The sequence below is a fragment of the Ambystoma mexicanum genome, chromosome 6q (assembly GCF_040938575.1).
Source record: "Ambystoma mexicanum isolate Mex_15411 chromosome 6q, UKY_AmexF1_1, whole genome shotgun sequence".
Classification (NCBI taxonomy): Eukaryota; Metazoa; Chordata; class Amphibia; order Caudata; family Ambystomatidae; genus Ambystoma; species Ambystoma mexicanum.
The window spans coordinates 618711219-618729294 of NC_090937.1; positions in this window are offsets into that span (position 1 = coordinate 618711219).

Here is an 18076-nt window from a genome sequence, read left to right on the forward strand (position 1 = left end):
ATAATACCAGGTAGGTTATATCCTGCATCAAAATTCTTTATCAACATAATGGTGACAGTTGTCCTAGAGTGTTGTTTCTCAAAAAACAATGTGTCCCTGAGATTAGACTCAACCTCATAACTTAGGCACCTGTAGCTCTGTACTTTATACATTATACCCCCAGGGGTCACAATATGCACCTTATCCTTTTGGTTTCTCCATATTGATAGACAAAATGTTTTCCTTTGCATATACAGTGAGGGCATTTGCACTCCAACAGATACCAACATATGTTGTGTCAAAGATAGCTAGGTCATCTGCATAAGTTAGGTATAAGGTTTAGAAGTGCCCAGCTTTGGTGAACAATGTTTGCTTTCTGAAGACATTCACCAATATCCGCCATAAATAAGTTAAATAAAGCAGAGGCCAAAACGTACCCCTGCTTTACTTTTTTATTTCCCTTTATGGGAGCCAACAGATTACCCATGCTATTTAGCTTAACTCTAGCTTTGTTTGGTTCAAGCAAGAGTTTGCAAGCATAGAGTAACTGAACTAACGTTCTCAATTTATGTCATTTCTCCCATAGTTTACCACGATTAATGTTATCAGTGGATGCAAAGTCAACAAACAATAAATATAATGGTACTGCATGTTTGTTCTTTTCTTGATGAAGCAAAGAATTAACAATAAATATGTTGTAGGTGCAGGATATGCCCTTTCTAAATCCTGTCTGGAATTTACTTAATATGCAATCGTCAGCTATCCAGTTCTCAATATCCTGTAAGATACATTTGGAGAACATTTTCCTGGGGCCGTTCAGTAATGAAAGAATTCTATAACTCGCGGGATCTTCTTTTTTTTATCACACTTAAATATATATATTCAAGTACGAGGACCTCCATGAATCGGGGATGACACCAGACTCTCTTATCTGATTAAAGAGAGTAAGGAGTCTATTGGCCCAAAACTCTGAATTAGCCAACATCACCATATTACAGACCCTGTCTGGTCCTGGTGCACTTTCTCTCTTTAGGGTTCTAATGATGGTAATACGCTTCCCCTTCTCAAAGCTAAGGCTGTTGACCGATTGAGGATATAAATTGGGTATTCCATGACCACCATATTTATTCCCCCAAATATTATTCCCACTCTTTCAATGCTATACATTTTACCATAGATTTCCCTTGTACCTTACCTCTAGAGTTAGCGATATGCCACATTTTTTTGTATCACCCATGCTTATAGTTTCATAAAGTGTTCTCCATGTGGTAGTACTAGAGGGTAATTTTTACCATCACAACCAGTTGTAATATCTATTTTTCACTTTCTGAGTCTCATGTCTCATTTTTTCAACTTCATAGTTTTATCATAAGGATGGGGATATTTATTACCCATCTTTATCCCCGGAAAATATGAGTTCAACAGATAACGAGGAGTAATTGCAATAGTCCAACTTATTATTTATTTGGGGCTGGTAACATTTTTATGTACCTTATCCAGCTGTTCCATATGAATGGTAATGGCCTCTATTTATTTATTTGTTTGCATTTGGTTATAACATAATTTTTATAATAAAAATGAGGAAAAAAAACAAATCTCGAAATAAACAAATATTCCAATAGAAGAATTCAACATATTATGAAGCAAAAACAAATAAAGAACAATTCATTCATATATACAAAACGTAAATAAAAAAAATAAACATCATAATAATATTATTCATTATATGCAGTAATTTGGTGTTCGACAAAATAAAAAATGAGAATTTGATAATTTGATACATACATACATATAATAAAACACAACAATGTTTTACAAAACACTGTATAGGTCTGTTCTGTTACATAAAGAATAATACAGATACTAGTACTGCTTTGAGAATCTTTTTCTTGTTAAGTCTAATAAGTCTAATGGGTCAGACCAGTGATAAAAAACGGTAAACTACAAACAAAAAGTAGTTACTGAACATATTCAGCAATCTCCATGCTACTCTGGGAGTCCCCTACATACAAAGTCATCAAATGGTTCATCCTTTGTTTCCATTACACAGTAATTGACACACCTTAGCTAAGAAACCAACTACAGCTATCTGCAAGGTGGTCCGTTTTCCATGTAACATTTGTCACCATAACTCATCCAGATTTACATAGTCAGTATTTGGAACCAGTTTTCCGAAATATTTTATACATTCGTACCTCATTACAATGCAATCAATTAATAGATGTTCCAAGTTTTCAGTTACTGCACCAATAGCACAAAGCCTACACAAAGTTAAAGGCTGTTTTACTCTTGCCCGAATATCAGTAGTAATGGTAGTGGTAATGGCCTCTATATTTTTGTCATGCCAGTTTATTCTGTTATGGCCATTGCTTACTTGCATTTTCCTGTGCATATTGTGGCCAATCATCTCACCATTTTCTAAGGCTACCATGATTTTTAGAATTCTTTGGTCACTAAAGCTATTATGAATGCCACCAACATCGATCATATTCTACTTTATAAAGCACTACTCCCGAAAAGACAGTCCAAAGTCAATTTTCTTGAGCCCATCTCTGTGTATTAGTCGCTGGGCAATCCCCTGGGAATGACCCATTTGTCATCTGTAATTCTAGATCACTGAAAAATTCAACCCATTAACATGCCATTCTTAGGCTAGACTCTCTATTTTAGAGGGTTAACGCCTTTTTCAGTTACGCTGCTTATTCTACAGAATTTAAATCACCTCTGACATTTGGATTACAGGTCACATGCATGATCACTCTTGTCTCCCATATATTTGAGCATAGAATTAACAGGCCTCCAAGTGGCCAACCACAAAGGCCTCTCCTTGCCGAGTTGTTAAAACAGGTATAGCCGTCAAACAATACCACTCCCATCACCCATGATTCTTGAATTAATATAATATCAGAGGTTTGTAGGTGTAGGAATGATCCCCTTTTAGCAGACAAATGGGTGTGGCCTCTCGTGTTCGAGGAGGAAATATTGACATGATCTTTAGGAACGCTGAGAGGAGTGAGTAAGAATGACAATAGCCACTCCCAATGGGACGTTGCTAAAGCCTCTTGTGCTAATAGGCTTTCCCCTGATTTAACTGTACATTTCGCAGATGATTTCACAGCCTAACGCCAATAATCACAGATGATGCCTTTTGTTTATCTTTAAATGACAATGTCGATTTTGGTTCAGCCACTTGATAAATGTTGTATCCCTATTTCAAAAGGGCTACTGAGTTATTTCTGATCAAAGTTAAAATTTCATAGAGTCTGAACAATTAATCTTAGTTATGTAGGCATAATAGCCTTTCAATTGTTCCACATAATCAAAGTCCTAACTTTGTAGAACTCGAAGAGATGGTAAATGTTTAAACAAATCTAGAAGAGTTTTGCGATTTATCAGCGCGCCACAATCTTCAAACAGTCTTGAGATAGTAAATGACATTGGAGGTCCACAAGGCTTAAAAACGTTCAGTTTCAATGTCATTACTTTTGGAGCTGTCCTCGTTGCACAGTAGTTTTGGGCTGACTCTCCCTCAGATAAAGATTCAAAATGGGAAGTTTCCAATAATGCATCCTGTGCGTGATCTGATCTGGCTGAGGTATGCACTATTGGTTTTGTCAGTTCTTTGCCTCTTCTCCCCTGCCCGTTTAACTTTTTTGACAGTCATCAACCACGAGGTTAGATTCCCCATTTTATGTTTCGATCTTCTAAGTCTATTAGCCACTTTTTTACAGGCTCTTTTTTGACCGACGGCCACTGTGCCTGGTTACAGTGCAGTAATTTATGTTGTACTCTTTTTTTGTCTCACCTACCTTTTGAGACTTCCTAATTTTCTTTCTAGACTTATGAGACACAATAGAATAATAGGTAGATTTGTTAGCCTCCCCTTGATCCTCGAAAACCTCCACCAAGGTAAATTCCAAATGTTCACCACCCATCCTACCAGGCTCCTTTACTTCTTGCTCAATGTATGTAACAGACTTAGCGGTGCTTGGTTTTACTTGCATTTGCTTCTTGTCACCAATCATGTTTTGCCTTCATATTGCTATTAACAGTCTGTGTGATCAATTCAAGCATGGAGGTGTGTGATTGTGTTTGCACTGTTATAAAGGTGTACAATTTCAAAATAATGTTTAGGACAAAGTTGAGTGCCTCATCTTGAACGTTAGTGGCTTAATTTCCATTACTGGTGCTGACCTTGTTCACGTCCACGGACTCATCCGTCAATAGACTTTTACTTCCTGCATTATAGCTTAGATCGTCTAAAAGGCCAATTAGACCTTTTGACCCAGAACATCTTTGACCCAGATCCATATTTGCGTGCATCCGTTTTGAGTTGGCATTGGTCACATGTCGTTCACCAGAGGTTGTACAAAGATTGGTACTAGCTGGGGAACATCAGCCTGTACGGATAGATATAGATTGAGTTATTGTCTATTTCTCTAGAGGCATTGCCACTGAATATTTGAATTTGCATTACATCACAAATTATAGTTCCCTTTTCTGCCATTAATTTCAATATCTCCAGACAATCTGTAGAAAATGTGATAGTGTCAGGAAGAAGGAGCTGAGATAGTTAATTTGTTCTGCTTAAATTACGGTCGGCTGAAATTTCCAATAACAATAATCACTTTGCCCGTATCAGTGCCAGCGGTTCAAGGGATGTTTGGACACCCTGCTCATTTGATTTTATTTACAGTCTTTAGTGGTGCATGTACAGCCAAGAATACACCAAAATGAGCCAGTCAAATACTGCTCTATGGACACTGACTTTGATTGATTACTATTTGCTCTTCACACACTGCAGGCAAGTTCTGGTTCTCGAAGATTATGTTATTGTTGTCAGTGCAGTTTGTCAATTACCGCTCACACGTGCCCGCTGAGCTAATTTAATGTTAGATCTTTGCTGCACGTCGACGAGAGCCTGCCACAGTAGCAAATGTTAGGCTGATACTTTTCCCATTGGCAGCAAACGATACTGCCAGCTCTCCAGATTACAATGTAAATGTTTATGGGTTATGCAAACTACAAACTGGAAACGCTGCTTCCAATAATACAAATGATGAAACATAAATGAGCTATGGGCGGAGTGCATGCCGGCGCGATTAACCTATCATATAGGGATCATTTGACTCTTACCGCAGATGTTGTTGAACACCATTCTCCTGCATGTCTTCTGCTGTACACTCAGCGCTTCCCGTCTCACGGTCTCGGTGGACCACGGAAGACCACGCTTCGTTCTGCCCCCCTCTGCTCCACTCAGCAGTGTGTTTGGGCTTATGAAGCTCCAACAGCAGTTTCTCCTGCGCAGTGCTCCGCCTTAATGATGGTAACTGGAAAGATACTCAGCTTTCCAGAAAACAACTGTTCCCACGGTAGGCCACGCTTCACTCTGCCCCACTCTGCTTGGCTCTGCAGTGTGTTTGGGCTTATGAAGCTCCAACAGCAGTTTCTCCTGCACAGTGCTCTGCCTTTATATGATATGGTATGATAAGTCATTTATAATGTGCCTGTACACAAGCGTTTCTAGGCGCAACAAGATAAGTGAGAGAAGACAGAAGGGGGGCAAAACAACAATCTTACTAGGCCTTGTGTCATTCAGATTGTGCAAGTGCAATATGCAAAGTACAGGGGGACGGGGGAGAGAAGTGCCAGGGGGAGGGTAGGGGTAAATGCAATCAGGGAAGCATTACTCTGAGTAAGTGCAGCCAGAGCAGCACGGCTCTGGGCAAGGGCAAGGAGGCAGGGAACTGTAGGGTTCCAGATACAGCCCATAAGTGCGCTGTAGGCCCGGAGGCAGTGCAGAGGCTACTTGCCATGGAGGATCCTGGTGCCCAGTGAGACTCTGAGGGTGGCCAGGCAACCAGCCAGTGAAGCAGACCAATAGGTCCGGAGAGAGAAAAAGCAGAAGCATAAAGGAAGATCTTGAACTGCTTCCGGAACTTCAGGTGGTCCAACTCTAGTTTGAGAGGGGCAGGGAGGCCATTCCAGAGGGAGGCACCTGCAGAGGCGAGAGATCTAACTCCCACTTTCTGCCTGGAGAAGTGTATGACCATCAGAGCGTTGGAGGTGGCTGAGCTAAGGGCTCGAGAAGGAAGGTGCTTAGGAAGAGAGTGTGGGCTTAGGATGTAGTACATGCCCCAGCCTCAGAAAGCCTTTGGAGGATGCAGAGGGTCTTGAACTTGATACTTGCAGCCACGGGGAGCCTGTGGAGAGATTTCAGGGCTGGAGAGATACAGTCCCTGGACTTGAGGTGCCGAGGACAAGTCTCACAGTCCTGTTCTGGATTAGTTGCAGAGGGCGAAGAGTAGAGGAAGGCAGATTGAGAAAAAGGCTGTTGCAGTAGTCTACTCCCGCCTAGAGAGAACCAGGGCTCTGGAGACAGCGAGCTTCTGGGGTAAAGTGAGAAAAGGAACAATATCTCTGAGGAGGTGCAGCTGGTAGTGGGCCTTTTTTGGCCAGGTCTGTGATGTGAGGAGAGAAGGAGTGAATGGAATAAGATGACACAAACGTTTTTTTGCCTCACAGGAAGGTGAAGGAAGAAGGCCCAAGGATGGTGGCCACAGTGATAGAGGGAAAGCGGCAGCAGGGGTCCCAATGAGAAGGATGTCAGTCTTACTGGCATTAAGGCTGAGATCGTTGGAGGTGCACCACTCCTGAATTGCAGATAGACAGTCAGGAATGAGCGAGTGAACAGAGGTGACTGAGGGGAACCTGAAGGAGAGCTGAGTGTCATCCGCATAACACTGAAAGTTAGAGGAGAGGTACAGATAAGGTGGGAAAAAGGGGCCAAGTAGACATTGAAGAGCCAGGGTGAGAGGATAGAGCCCTGGGGAACATCACATGTGGAGAGAGAGGTGGTGAAGAGAAAAGACCCAAGTTGAACCTGGGATGGTCAGTCCAGGCAATGGATCAGGATGGCATGATTGACTGTGTCAAAATCAGAGGAGAGGTCAAGATGGATGATCACGCTTCACTCTGCACCACTCAGTGGGTATAAAGACCTTAGAATCAGCTCATGGAATACCCAGGGATTTAGGCACCTGATCATAAAGAGTCAGGTAGAAAGTGACACATGGCTCATGACATAATTTTAGTCCAGGAGAGTTGGCTATTAGAAGAAATTGTGTTTGATGGACACAAGGTGTATGTACCTGCAGCCAATACAGATGGCAAAGGTAGGCCTTATGGTGGCTTACTTATGTGTATTCCACATTTAATAGGATCCCTTGAAGTGGTTACTTACAATATCAATTCCAATATATTACCAGTAGAGGTGAAACTGAAACTCAGCCCAGAAGCAAGTATGGTTATTATGAATGTGTATGACCCACCAGCAAGATGATCAACAGTATATTAAAGGATCTGGAGGAGGTGCGAAAAGTGATGGTGCTTAGATCCCCAAAGGATGATGTATGTGCTATGGGTCCTCCAGTTAATCTGATTCCGGCGGGCAAATACTTTTGTAAGAAAGCCAACAGGCAGGGTGCAAGCTGGCTTAATTGCGTAAATAATCACAATTTATGCATGCTGAATGGCCGCACGGTGGCTGGCAGACCAGTTAAACACACTTGGCAGATGGGAGAACACAAGCAGTCCACCCTTGATTATATTTTTATAAGTTGGAAGGATTTCACCATGGCCCAACAGCTGGGCATGGTTTATGGTTCATAGTCTGTTGAGTGATCATGCATTATTGTCCTTGACCCTGACTGTTAATGTAAAAACCATAGCAAGGGGGGGGGAATAAAGTGGTTAGCTACCAACATGAAGGGTAATGGGGCAGACAGAATAGAGATAACATCAATCAGTACATTAACTTGGTCCACAGATATAAAGAGGAGCTATTGTACATGATTCATGAACTTGATGTGGAAGAGTTTACGACTTGGATTTATGGGCATGGGAGACCATCTGGTATGTGTGTCCATTCCCCCTCCCTTGATCACCCTAATAGAGAGGCTCCGTATGACTCAGTAATTGCTTTCGCTCAAAGAGGTATGAGACGCGACATTGGTTCATCTGTTCATCTATCAGTAACGGACAGGGCGGCACTCATTAGGAATAGGAAACATTGATACAGCAATTGGCTCAAGTTCCATAGATTTTCCCAAAAAAAAAGGCTGTTGGCAACTGATGTTGTGTTTGCACTCCATGAAGGACACAAAAAAGTACAGTAATCGGATCAGCAAATTGAATAGATCGCCTACGAATCCCGTTTCTAATGGTATAGAGGAAGAAGTACGGTCTAAATATATTGAGACACATTTTTATCATCCTTTACATGTCTGGTATTGATCAGATTTTGTAGCTGTAAACCGTTACATTGGCTGGCTTATGCATGACAACATTGACCACGTCATTAAACGTCTTAGAAATTCCAGGGCATCAGGGCCAGATGGTTTAGCCAACGTGGTGTTAAAGCACAATATAAACACTTTGGGAAACATTCTGATGTGTTATTTTCAGGAGATAATCAGGGCTAATAAAATCACAGCCTCTTGGTGAGAGTCATGTTTTGTGCCTGTATTTAAGAAAAACGATCAGGCTGATCCAGTAAATTATTGACTCCTTGCATTTCTGTATGTCCCGGGAAAGATATTCACAAATATCTTACCTTGGGAACTAACCAGATGGGCTGAAAACAAACAACTTCTATGCCATTTTCTAGAGGGTTTCAGAAAGGGGCAAAAGGGGCATGGCACGTGCAAAACGTTCTCCTACTTAAGATGCTTACGGGATATGAAGAAAGTATCCCTTGTTGTCGCTCTTATTAATTATTCAGCCACTCTTAATTGCATCAGCCATTCTCTGTTGTGAACAAATCTCACAAAATGAGGTATTTGAAGGAATCTATTGTACATGCTGGTGCAGCTGGACAACAAGGGTACAGTATAGAGAACAAAACCTAGTACAGGGCTGAAACAAGGTTGCCTGCTGATTCCCTTTTTAGTTCATATCGCAGATATCCCTGAATGTAACAAAGCTACCAATAATTTTCCTGCCAAGATAGGTAGCACGCATATTAGTTGTCTCGCAGACATTGATGATTTAGTGCTTCTTGATCACCCTCCCATAGACTTTAAAATATCCTTGAAAGCACTCACAGAATAATCGGAGCAACATGAATTAACAATCAATATTGTTAAAACCAAAGTCATGCAATTTGGAAATAGTAAAAAAGGATTTTGTACAAACTGGATTTTTAATAAGGACAGTGTGGAACGTGTTCATTCATATGTCCATTTAGGACACTATGCCAATATTGCATATATTGAAGAAATTACTTGGGATTTCTTAGCCAACAATATCATAATGACAATATCTCTCCTTAGCAATGTGGCACATTGTAATGGAGGGTAGAGCATGGCAGGCATAACCCAAGCTTATAATTGAAGTTCGGTCCTCTACGTATTGTATGCAATGGCTGCTGGTGTTGATCATCCTAGAAAGCGTTTTGATATGTTGGAAGGGAAAAAAATGGAGGAAAATTCTGGGATTGGCCAGAGGTCTCTGCCGGCTGTGAGCATTAGATTGGAATTTGGTATTGTATCTCTCTATACCATAGCCATGATTTTATTTATTTGTTGATTTTATTGAGCATTTGTAAGGCACTTATACATCAAGAATTTGTGTTTCAAAGTGCCCACAGGGCACATGGAACGGAGCAAGGGAACAGCAAGACAATGGAATAAGATAACAGTGATGAGCAGAATACAGAAACGTTCCTACGAGGCCTTGTGAACATTCGTAGTGTGCAAGTGCAGGGTGAGAGAAGGGACAGGGGAATGGGGTAAGTGCTAGAGGTTAGCGAAGTTACACTGTACTTTAAGATACACACATTTTCTAATCATCTTGTTTGGACTTTAAAATTACAATTAGTTCACCCTCAAAATGTGTATGGATGAATACATTTACTGAATGAGTCACTTCCTTTATAGATATTATTTAGTGTATGATTGATTGGGCCCTTAGTTACAAACAACTGGTTAGCTTACTTAAAATCAGGGGCATTCGCTGGGATAAAATAAATAACCATGCCATGGCCCTCTAACAAAAAACAAGCACGATTCGGTAGTTCCCATGCATGTCATGGGTACGATGCAGCTTTACCTATCACATTTGCTTAGTCCTTTGATCAAGTGCTTGTTGTTCTTGAAACTTCTTTTCAATCCACTTCTGTGCTTAGCCATGATAGGTCCAAGACAGGCAAGCCTCCAGAAGATAGAATCTGTAGATTTGACAGCCAAGGGGGGCAGCAAGCAACCTGCAGACACCTGTTACTTAAATGTGTTTTATGGGGAGGGTTAGGTCTCTTTATTTAGACAGATTTGTAAACTGTCCCTCTTTCATGAACACAAATGGCTTTTAGACACAATCAGCCGTCATTACATGTAGGCTCTTAAGTTGGGCGGTAATTCTGCCTAATGGAATTACTGTTACAGCTGTGGTGTCGGGCAGCAGAAATACTGCTGTATCACAAATTGGCTGAAGCACGCGCACACCATTAGCGGTAACAGCAATTCCGTTTGATGGAATTAACGTTGTAAATGGATTCCTGGCAGTAGTTCTGCCCAGAATCGGCAGAATTACCATTACCGGCGTAATTGAATTCCACCAGTAGAAATAGCATCATTGTCGGAACGGGAAGCTTGCCTGCTGGCCATCTTGAACAATCCGATCCACTCAAAATCACCATTAAAAGATTGCCATCCAAGTCCAAAACACACCCCCAAACATGTCCTCAGGCAAAGGCAAAGGGAAGGTGCCAGAATGCACCAAAGAAAAAAATAATCTTCGAGAAGTAGCTCACTGTGCTGGCAGAGGAGGTGGTGGCCCATGAAGAGGAGCTGTATGGGCCACACAACTGCAAGATTTCCTCCCAGTGCAAGAATGTCATTTGGACAGAAATAAAGGACAAGGTGGCAGCCATGGGTAATGCCCCACGGGACTATGATGACATACAGAAGCGCCGGAACGACCTGAAAGCCAGGTTGAGGTTGCTCGTCTCCAACTACCATAGGGAAACAGCTGCCATAGGCAGCGGTCGAAGTGTATGAAAGGATGTAGTGGAACTATCTTCCCTGCTGGCTTTCCCTCGCTCCCCATAAACCCCATTGCCACACCCTCTGCCACATGCAATCCAAACTCCCAACCAAATGCATCTGATGTTTAAAGGAATGTTCAGTGCAGTGCACTGAAGTACACGCTTTAACACCTTCTTCCTACACTTTTATTTTATATACATAATTACATATCAACACATCATATAATACACAATGTACAATACTTATCATTAACTTTCATCACTTCTCACAACCAATATCTTGATATACAAAATGTGGCATCACTCTTCACAATTAAAACATTACTAGATAATCATCTATTGAATATAATAATTAGAAGCCACCTCTTGACAAATCATCTAAAATCTCAATACATTGCAAAAAAAATTTCACCATAAAATATATAAAATTGGTGTCATTGCCTTCCATAAGTTTATGCCACATATTAGATTTGTCAGCACAGTCAATCATATTGTTGTACCATTTTACCCATTTATTTCTCATGTTATTCAGACTTTCACAGTCTATTAGAATATGATCCAGAGACTAATTTTTGTTGTTGCCACACAAGCGACAAAGGAGTGCCGTTCTGTTAATGTGGAGACGTGTTCCCATAGTTTCAAGCACCGGGAAACTGTTAAATTGTATCAGTACATATTGCCTAATTATCAGGCTACTGGGATAAGCCATCACATATTTCGCCATAGAGTTACACTGCATCATATAAGCAATATATCGCTCACTGTTCGTATTTGTCACTAGTTTAACTAGATTGGACTCATAGGTATAGCTCAAACATTTTTGTTTTAGCCATCTTTTACATGACCAAAGCTTGATCATGCCACTGTCCCGTCTAACCCCGGTAAGCCAGGTCATATGAGTCTTCCTAATACTGGCCGTAGTGCCCATGTATTCATATGCTTCAATCGATGCAAAGGCTTTCAAATAACTTGCAATGATAGTGCCATTACCCAGGGATAACCATTTTTCATACCATAAGGTGACTCTGGAAATGAACACAGCCATAGTTCCCTTAATATTGAACTCCACCCAAAGGAATTCCACTTCCTCTTCAACATTCTGAGTAGTATTCTACACATCTTTGCTTCAACAATACTTAAATCGTTTGCTTAGTTGTACCCCCACAATTTGACACCATACATTAGGACAGGGCTAATCTTAGCAAAATACAACACTAAAATAGTTTGTATGCAGATCCCTCCTTGATGACCAATAAAGGAACTCAGTGCATATACTATTCTCATGCATTTGTTTTTAGTCTCATTCCGGTGGCACTTCCATGATTATCTTCCACAATCACTCCCAAATATTTGTATTGCTTAAAACATTGAACAGGCATTCCATCATACTTCCATACATACCTTGAGCTGGCTTTTGTGGATTTCCCCCTAACGATCATGACATTTGATTTACTAATATTCACCTCAAGTCCATTGTCTTTGGCATATGTGTGCAAACTTTCTAATAGATTTTGAAGAACCTTTTGGGTTTGATCTAACAACAGTAAATCGTTGGCATAGCCTAGCAAGTTTATTTTCTAATAACCAAACTTAAAAATGCTGCTGGCAGATCACCTAAGTAGAGATTAAACAGGGTTGCTGCCAGTATGCAGCCCTGTTTAACTCCTCTTCCAGTGGGGAATGACTCAGATAGTTTGACTTCTGCATCAAGACATACTCTTATACTGATGTCCCGACAGAGTAATATGATCATATTCAATAAACCTCTTGGGATATCCCAGGCTATCAGCTTTGACCATAACCTATTGCACATGGCTGTGTTGAAAACAATGCTAAAATCTGTATAGGCTTCATATACCACAGATTTTTTAATCACATTAACATATTAAACTACTAACATCAGCTAATATCAGTTAATACTAATATCAGCAGATTATGGGTGGTATTGGAATTTAGTCTAAAGCAATCTGGTTAGGTGGCAGAATGTTATTGTCATTAATCCATTGAGTGAGTTCAATTAGTATGACCTTGGCAAACATTTTAGCTGGGATATCAAACATTGCCAGCATCCTATAGTTTGCAGGATTCGCCCAACATCCTTTCTTATAGACTTGCAAGATATGGCTCTCTGGCCATGAAGTGGGGAGGGTACCACTCATGCCAATTTCTGTAAAGAGTAGGTGAAGAGCCTGTGCCCATAGTAGGGGCGATTTTGTTAATTAAGCTATTGCATGTTCCGTCTGGACCTACTGCTCGTGATGAGTTCAATTTGCTAATAATCCCTGTCAGATCTTTAGGAGGACTTGCAAATCCATACTTCAGATGGCATTGCTTTCACCATATCTGGTGGTATCTGACTATTTAAAGTGGTAACGATATGCTCAGACCATGCATTCTCTGTCACACTATGTATGGGTAATGCCCATTTTGCAGCACTCTAATCACTGCCCAGACCCCACTGTTATTCCCAATGCAGGTGTGATTAGCCAACTGATTCCAGATTTCTCTTTCACAAGTTATTCAATGTCTTTTCAGCCATCCACGACAGGGTATTTTTGCCTTTTTAATGCATGCACTCACTTCACAGTCAGAATGAGCTATACCAGCGGATTGTAATATACTCAAAAACGTAATTTATAAAGTATAGGAGCACCGCTCCCAACCACTTCTGCTCACTTTGACCACTAGCCACAGGTGGACAAACTGTGGCTCCACTGCAGCTGACACCGTGGGAGGAGAGAGTGAAAAGTACACAGCAGCCAGGAAGACCCTTGTTAGTACATGAGTAAATCATGGTCCCCACGCACAACAACTACAATGGAATGGCAACAGAAACACTTGCATTCATCAAGCAGAAATTCAACTAGCCAATGCAGAAGCAACACATGAAACACCTTGGGAGGTACATCATGGGCATGGTGTGTATCCCATAAAAGGCTCTACATTCAGAAGGAGGTGGCCTTCATGTAAGAAATAACCAACAACCATGGTGCAGAAAGTATCATGGTCAGTCACCCATTCACAAGGTATATACCCACCATCTTGTGCCAACACGTTTCGCACCCATGTAGGAAAACACCCACTGAAAAGCTGCCACGTACTGAACATACGGCACAAATGCAACAGCTGCAGAATTCAGGGTCAAACACCCAAGAATTGTAACAAAGCAGTAGCAGTAAGGCCTCTTTCAAGAGTGCTTCCTACCTAATTTCACACCTAATCTCCCATGGCTAGCAGGGCATCCCTCATGTGACAGGATATGAAGCTTTAAATAAAACAACAGACCAGCCCTACATTGACACACATTCCCATGCACAGATATCAAATACTTGACACCATAGTCAAGGCAAGGCACACATATCCAACACTTGAGATTCACACTTAATCATGTGTCCACTAATCCATCATACTGCCTGCCACATGAAGAAGGCCACCATGGGCTGGTAAGTCACTGTGATCCCATTGTACATTGAATATATTGCTTGAGAGCACACCCTATAACCTTCCAACAAGGGTAATGATGCACCACTTTTTTCTGTCTCCCAAAAGGCACATAAGACACCCCGGTCCCCATGGAGGGCACCAGTGGGTTTGGCACACCTGGACCTCCAAGTGCAAGGACTGGAGCAAGCCATGCCACACCCAGAGAGGACATTGCCTAGAAGGAGACCTCCAAAATGCTGCAGTCCAATGGACCTGCTGCTGGCACCTCTGGGGCACAGGCACACCTGCCACCATTGTGGCCCAAACTGAGCCCACGATGGAGCCTGCAGGACCTCCCACCACTATGTCACCTCCCACCACTGTTGGGGAGTCAACTGTGCAAACCACCCGCCTAATTACGGATGAAATACAGGCAGTGGCATTGGACAATACACTGGACACTGGCACCAAACCTGCTGTTGCAGCAGCACCTGACTCAGTCACCCATGGCTCCACCTCTCCATCTGCCCCTGTGAGGGAGATGTCCCAGGGATCACCCCCCTGTCAGGACACTCGCCCATGTGGTTTTCTTCCCCCGTATCTTCTCGTTGTGCACTCAATTGGCACCATGCAGAGGACACTGATTCACTACCATATGATGAAGAGGTGCACGGTGAGCAGGCGTCTGGCACAGAGGAAATGCACCCACATTCCTCTCAAAGGCCAGTTCCACAACTCACCATGGATGACATCTGGGAGAGGCTCACACAGATGGAGCAGTGGCAGAATAGGATGGAGCACATGGCTCAGGAGCAACAGTCTGATGCACAGAAAATGCGTGATGCAGTGCTTGTGTCTCCAGGTGGGTCTCTAGTGTCCTGAACTGAGTATTTTACCGTGCTTCTGTGGGTAATGCTGCTACCATCCTCATGAGCCAAAAGTTGCGGAAGTTGTGTGAGCAAATATCAGCCACCAATGAGAACATCTCCAGGGCAATAACCCTTACCCATCAGTATGTCCAGGGCAGTGAACCAGGCAGTACCATTTCAGCCACCCCTACTGAAGGATCTGCAGTGAGTTGGCCAGCAACGCGCTCCCAGAGCCGCACCCATTGTGCTGCTACTCCTAGATTTACGTTGAAACATCAAATGGAGACATCTTCAGAGTTTTTTTTTTGTTTTGTAAAAATGTGGGGGGGGGCAACATTAACTATTTCCCTTACCCCACTCCACCTAGAATGTTTTAACAATGTCCCCAAAATTGGAGAAATTATCACAAAAAAGTGTTGATAATTTCGACATTCGATGTTTCCTGTCGACATTTTCTGCGGATACCGCTACTCCCACGACAAAGGGTTCCAAGAGGAGAAGGTAATGAACACATGTATAATACAGACTGCAAGGGTATATTGTGTTGGGGATGAGGGTGTAGGAAGGGTATTGTGTTGGGGATGCGGGTGTGGGGAGAGTATTATGTTGGGGTGTGGGGAGAGTGTTGTGTGGGGGATTTTCACATTTGAGTAATACATTCAAGTTAACTTGAAGCAATGGCAGGACATTCTTTTTTGTGTGAATGTGTTTTCTTCTATACGTATCTATGCACAAAGGTCAGCAGCATAAGATTATCCATGTGATCAGTAATAATTGTATATTAGTCATTGCTGCACCAGACATCCATCCCTTCTCTCCTTCCACTCACTGTGTGGCAGCATTGCACCTGCATGTAGTGATCCCTTGTCTTTTGGGGGTGGCATATCCACATCTTGGGGCAGGTGGACATTTTGCCTGATCCAGATGTTGTGCAGCATGGCACAATCAAGAAATACTCGTCCAACCTTCTCTGGCCTGTGCATCAAGCCCTCTCCCGCCCGACGGGTGTAGACACCGAAAAAGACCCTTCAACAGGTGAAAGGTCTGCTCTGAGCACTGCCTGGCCCTGAAGTGTGCCTCATTGTAGGGTGTCATTAGCCATGGTAGCTGGGGGTATCTAGTGTCAACTGCAAGGGCAAAGGTCACAGATGTGAGGCACAGTGCATTGTGGATGTGTTGACTATCCTAAGGGCATGTTGATGGACACTCTGTGAATGCATTTTTCCCGATTTGTCATACAACATGATTTACCATCACAGTACTTGTATGTAGAGTCATTTGCTATGGGGGAACATATGCATTGTCATGTTACACCATGCACACAGCTCATGGGTAGCACTCATCACTTTCATGGTCTGTGATTGTCATGGCAGTGTGATAGAAATGCTATTTCAGCATGGCTAAGAGGTACAAACTCACCAGCTCCGTGAGTATTGATCTATAGGGAGGGGGGCTTCTGTGATAACTACACTGCAAATTCAATGTAGGATGGAGAATACCCAAAATAATAATGTCTCAAAATAAAAGAAATAACATAATAAAGATGAATGACAGGTAAGTACATTTGTATTAGCCTGAGGTGTGTAGGCCCCAAAGCATGCTTTTGCAGAAACGTATGTTCATTTTATTAATTCATTTAGAAGCCGCAGCTGCTGGTAGTTTATCGCAAATCCCACGATCCCAGGATGGCATGGCAGGAAGCAAACAACGTTTGCTACTATTGAGATCACAAGGCAGAACTCACAAGTCCTGCCAAAAGGCAATGAATACACAATTATTTTATAATTCGGCATATTTAATTTACTGAGCTTGATTTACTAATCGGTTTCAAAAAGCCTGTCGCAGTTTTAAATTCCCCCTGAACTCATTTCTGCCTGGGAAGAAGGACAAAGAATTATTGACGTGATGCATTTGTACAGTGTCTTGTCTTTGGTTCAAGGTTCTAGGAGTGTCATGGTGGAAGTTTCTTTCTCATGAGAACGAAGATGAGATGGCCTTGACAGATGAATAAAGTTCTGCTGGTCATTTGAAATGTTTCAATAAATTGGTATTATAATGTGGGAAATGGTGGTTGGTCTGTGACATTTCAGTGGGAGCCAGGGATTGGTGTAGCCAGGTCAGCAGGACCCAATCACTGAAAGTAATGTATGTCCATCCATAGGGGTCTAATATGCAGTAACCAATCAGCTATGTGTGGGAGACTTTTAATATTGGCAAATGCCTAGTGTTAATTACTTAAGATGGCTATAAAAGCTTCCAGTTTAGGGGCGTTTCTTTGACAGCACATTTTCATGCAGTTCTGCTCCGCATTCTGTTTGAATATAGCTGTTCCCGATGCGTCTGGGATCCTGAAATAAAAAAGTGTTACTTCTTGCCTGGAATACACTCTTTTTTGACTACTTTTGTAATTTCTTACTGGTGAGCTCCGAGGTGACCCCCGACAGAGCAGAATGCATGTTGGCTATGTTGGGTCTGTGTGTTGCTATAATGCATGTGCCCTGATGGGTGATTAGTTGTAATTGTGCAGGTTTGTGGTGTCAGCGTTCCTTTCATTATGGTTTCACATACATGGTTGAACGAGTACATGGCATAACTTACTTCCAGTGTTGCATTGTCTTTGTTTAGTGTTGAAATGTGACATCCGTTGTGTAGGGATGTGTGCAATTGCATTGTGGTTCCTGCAGTCCTGTGTCTGTGTATTGCCTGCCTGTTGGGGCAATGTGCATTGCTGACATACTACTGCATTGTCCAGCATTGTCCT